Raw genomic sequence first — 5,579 nt, 5'->3', positions numbered from 1 at the left:
ATTCACCTTTAGTAGGCCGGAACAGCCAATTGCATTTTTAAAAATGGTAATTTGGAACTGAAGGTTGAAGCTCAGCTTTATTCAGTTGAGGACAACACCAGGCAGGGGCAGACAGACACCTTTAGTAGGCCGGAACAGCCAATTGCATTTTTAAAAATGGTAATTTGGAACTGAAGGTTGAAGCTCAGCTTTATTCAGTTGAGGACAGCACCAGGCAGGGGCAGACAGACACCTTTAGCAGGCCGGAACAGCCAATTGCATTTTTAAAAATGGTAATTTGGAACAGAAGGTAGAAGCTCAGCTTTATTCAGTTGAGGACAACACCAGGCAGGGGCAGACATTCACCTTTAGTAGGCCGGAACAGCAAATTGCATTTTTAAAAATGGTAATTTGGAACTGAAGGTTGAAGCTCAGCTTTATTGAGTTGAGGACAACACCAGGCAGGGGCAGACAGACACCTTTAGTAGGCCGGAACAGCCAATGGCATTTTTAAAAATGGTAATTTGGAACAGAAGGTAGAAGCTCAGCTTTATTCAGTTGAGGACAACACCAGGCAGGGGCAGACATTCACCTTTAGTAGGCCGGAACAGCCAATTGCATTTTTAAAAATGGTAATTTGGAACTGAAGGTTGAAGCTCAGCTTTATTCAGTTGAGGACAACACCAGGCAGGGGCAGACAGACACCTTTAGTAGGCTGGAACAGCCAATTGCATTTTTAAAAATGGTAATTTGGAACTGAAGGTTGAAGCACAGCTTTATTCAGTTGCAGCTTCTTGGCAATAATATAAAGAAGACGAGACAGGACAACACTCGTTGGATGCCATATCTGTGTTTTCACTGGAAAAAAAACTGTCATTTAACTACTTGTAGGAGAAAGTTTTTGTAGCTGGAGGCCACTTTTTGTATTGTACCAGTTTTTGGTTGTATGTTTGGAACTGATGGTTGAAGCTCAGCTTTATTCAGTTGAGGACAACACCAGGCAGGGGCAGACAGACACCTTTAGTAGGCCGGAACAGCCAATGGCATTTTTAAAAATGGTAATTTGGAACAGAAGGTAGAAGCTCAGCTTTATTCAGTTGAGGATAACACCAGGCAGGGGCAGACATTCACCTTTAGTAGGCCGGAACAGCCAATTGCATTTTTAAAAATGGTAATTTGGAACTGAAGGTTGAAGCTCAGCTTTATTCAGTTGAGGACAACACCAGGCAGGGGCAGACAGACACCTTTAGTAGGCCGGAACAGCCAATTGCATTTTTAAAAATGGTAATTTGGAACTGAAGGTTGAAGCACAGCTTTATTCAGTTGCAGCTTCTTGGCAATAATATAAAGAAGACGAGACAGGACAACACTCGTTGGATGCCATATCTGTGTTTTCACTGGAAAAAAAACTGTCATTTAACTACTTGTAGGAGAAAGTTTTTGTAGCTGGAGGCCACTTTTTGTATTGTACCAGTTTTTGGTTGTATGTTTGGAACTGAAGGTTGAAGCTCAGCTTTATTCAGTTGAGGACAACACCAGGCAGGGGCAGACAGACACCTTTAGTAGGCCGGAACAGCCAATTGCATTTTTAAAAATGGTAATTTGGAACTGAAGGTTGAAGCTCAGCTTTATTCAGTTGAGGACAACACCAGGCAGGGGCAGACAGACACCTTTAGTAGGCCGGAAAAGCCAATTGCATTTTTAAAAATGGTAATTTGGAACTGAAGGTTGAAGCTCAGCTTTATTCAGTTGAGGACAACACCAGGCAGGGGCAGACAGACACCTTTAGTAGGCCGGAACAGCCAATGGCATTTTTACAAATGGTAATTTGGAACAGAAGGTTGAAGCACAGCTTTGTTCAGTTGAGGACAACACCAGGCAGGGGCAGACAGACACCTTTAGTAGGCCGGAACAGCCAATTTTTTTTAAAAAACAGCAGTTAGTAAGAGGCAGAAGGTAGAAGCTCAGCTTTATTCAGTTGAGGACAACACCAGGCAGGGGCAGACCCCTTTAGTAGGCCGGAACAGCCAATTGCATTTTTAAAAATGGTAATTTGGAACTGAAGGTTGAAGCTCAGCTTTATTCAGTTGAGGACAACACCAGGCAGGGGCAGACAGACACCTTTAGTAGGCCGGAACAGCCAATTGCATTTTTAAAAATGGTAATTTGGAACTGAAGGTTGAAGCTCAGCTTTATTCAGTTGAGGACAACACCAGGCAGGGGCAGACAGACACCTTTAGTAGGCCGGAACCGCCAATTGCATTTTTAAAAATGGTAATTTGGAACTGAAGGTTGAAGCTCAGCTTTATTCAATTGAGGACAACACCAGGCAGGGGCAGACAGACACCTTTAGTAGGCCGGAACAGCCAATTGCATTTTTAAAAATGGTAATTTGGAACAGAAGGTAGAAGCTCAGCTTTATTCAGTTGAGGACAACACCAGGCAGGGGCAGACATTCACCTTTAGTAGGCCGGAACAGCCAATTGCATTTTTAAAAATGGTAATTTGGAACTGAAGGTTGAAGCTCAGCTTTATTCAGTTGAGGACAACACCAGGCAGGGGCAGACAGACACCTTTAGTAGGCCGGAACAGCCAATGGCATTTTTAAAAATGGTAATTTGGAACAGAAGGTAGAAGCTCAGCTTTATTCAGTTGAGGACAACACCAGGCAGGGGCAGACATTCACCTTTAGTAGGCCGGAACAGCCAATTGCATTTTTAAAAATGGTAATTTGGAACTGAAGGTTGAAGCTCAGCTTTATTCAGTTGCAGCTTCTTGGCAATAATATAAAGAAGACGAGACAGGACAACACTCGTTGGATGCCATATCTGTGTTTTCACTGGAAAAAAAACTGTCATTTAACTACTTGTAGGAGAAAGTTTTTGTAGCTGGAGGCCACTTTTTGTATTGTACCAGTTTTTGGTTGTATGTTTGGAACTGAAGGTTGAAGCTCAGCTTTATTCAGTTGAGGACAACACCAGGCAGGGGCAGACAGACACCTTTAGTAGGCCGGAACAGCCAATGGCATTTTTAAAAATGGTAATTTGGAACAGAAGGTAGAAGCTCAGCTTTATTCAGTTGAGGACAACACCAGGCAGGGGCAGACAGACACCTTTAGTAGGCCGGAACAGCCAATGGCATTTTTAAAAATGGTAATTTGGAACAGAAGGTAGAAGCTCAGCTTTATTCAGTTGAGGACAACACCAGGCAGGGGCAGACATTCACCTTTAGTAGGCCGGAACAGCCAATTGCATTTTTAAAAATGGTAATTTGGAACTGAAGGTTGAAGCTCAGCTTTATTCAGTTGAGGACAACACCAGGCAGGGGCAGACAGACACCTTTAGTAGGCCGGAACAGCCAATTGCATTTTTAAAAATGGTAATTTGGAACTGAAGGTTGAAGCACAGCTTTATTCAGTTGCAGCTTCTTGGCAATAATATAAAGAAGACGAGACAGGACAACACTCGTTGGATGCCATATCTGTGTTTTCACTGGAAAAAAAACTGTCATTTAACTACTTGTAGGAGAAAGTTTTTGTAGCTGGAGGCCACTTTTTGTATTGTACCAGTTTTTGGTTGTATGTTTGGAACTGAAGGTTGAAGCTCAGCTTTATTCAGTTGAGGACAACACCAGGCAGGGGCAGACAGACACCTTTAGTAGGCCAGAACAGCCAATTGCATTTTTAAAAATGGTAATTTGGAACTGAAGGTTGAAGCTCAGCTTTATTCAGTTGAGGACAACACCAGGCAGGGGCAGACAGACACCTTTAGTAGGCCGGAACAGCCAATTGCATTTTTAAAAATGGTAATTTGGAACTGAAGGTTGAAGCTCAGCTTTATTCAGTTGAGGACAACACCAGGCAGGGGCAGACAGACACCTTTAGTAGGCCGGAACAGCCAATGGCATTTTTAAAAATGGTAATTTGGAACAGAAGGTTGAAGCACAGCTTTGTTCAGTTGAGGACAACACCAGGCAGGGGCAGACAGACACCTTTAGTAGGCTGGAACAGCCAATTTTTTTTAAAAAACAGCAGTTAGTAAGAGGCAGAAGGTAGAAGCTCAGCTTTATTCAGTTGAGGACAACACCAGGCAGGGGCAGACCCCTTTAGTAGGCCGGAACAGCCAATTGCATTTTTAAAAATGGTAATTTGGAACTGAAGGTTGAAGCTCAGCTTTATTCAGTTGAGGACAACACCAGGCAGGGGCAGACAGACACCTTTAGTAGGCCGGAACAGCCAATTGCATTTTTAAAAATGGTAATTTGGAACTGAAGGTTGAAGCTCAGCTTTATTCAGTTGAGGACAACACCAGGCAGGGGCAGACAGACACCTTTAGTAGGCCGGAACAGCCAATTGCATTTTTAAAAATGGTAATTTGGAACAGAAGGTAGAAGCTCAGCTTTATTCAGTTGAGGACAACACCAGGCAGGGGCAGACATTCACCTTTAGTAGGCCGGAACAGCCAATTGCATTTTTAAAAATGGTAATTTGGAACTGAAGGTTGAAGCTCAGCTTTATTCAGTTGAGGACAACACCAGGCAGGGGCAGACAGACACCTTTAGTAGGCCGGAACAGCCAATGGCATTTTTAAAAATGGTAATTTGGAACAGAAGGTAGAAGCTCAGCTTTATTCAGTTGAGGACAACACCAGGCAGGGGCAGACATTCACCTTTAGTAGGCCGGAACAGCCAATTGCATTTTTAAAAATGGTAATTTGGAACTGAAGGTTGAAGCTCAGCTTTATTCAGTTGAGGACAACACCAGGCAGGGGCAGACAGACACCTTTAGTAGGCCGGAACAGCCAATGGCATTTTTAAAAATGGTAATTTGGAACAGAAGGTAGAAGCTCAGCTTTATTCAGTTGAGGACAACACCAGGCAGGGGCAGACATTCACCTTTAGTAGGCCGGAACAGCCAATTGCATTTTTAAAAATGGTAATTTGGAACTGAAGGTTGAAGCTCAGCTTTATTCAGTTGAGGACAACACCAGGCAGGGGCAGACAGACACCTTTAGTAGGCCGGAACCGCCAATTGCATTTTTAAAAATGGTAATTTGGAACTGAAGGTTGAAGCACAGCTTTATTCAGTTGCAGCTTCTTGGCAATAATATAAAGAAGACGAGACAGGACAACACTCGTTGGATGCCATATCTGTGTTTTCACTGGAAAAAAAACTGTCATTTAACTACTTGTAGGAGAAAGTTTTTGTAGCTGGAGGCCACTTTTTGTATTGTACCCGTTTTTGGTTGTATGTTTGGAACTGAAGGTTGAAGCTCAGCTTTATTCAGTTGAGGACAACACCAGGCAGGGGCAGACAGACACCTTTAGTAGGCCGGAACAGCCAATGGCATTTTTAAAAATGGTAATTTGGAACTGAAGGTTGAAGCTCAGCTTTATTCAGTTGAGGACAACACCAGGCAGGGGCAGACAGACACCTTTAGTAGGCCAGAACAGCCAATTGCATTTTTAAAAATGATAATTTGGAACTGAAGGTTGAAGCTCAGCTTTATTCAGTTGAGGACAACACCAGGCAGGGGCAGACAGACACCTTTAGTAGGCCGGAACAGCCAATGGCATTTTTAAAAATGGTAATTTGGAACAGA

Source organism: Ranitomeya variabilis, chromosome 1 (genome assembly GCF_051348905.1).
Source record: "Ranitomeya variabilis isolate aRanVar5 chromosome 1, aRanVar5.hap1, whole genome shotgun sequence".
NCBI lineage: Eukaryota > Metazoa > Chordata > Amphibia > Anura > Dendrobatidae > Ranitomeya > Ranitomeya variabilis.
Note: the sequence above shows the minus strand (reverse complement) of the source record.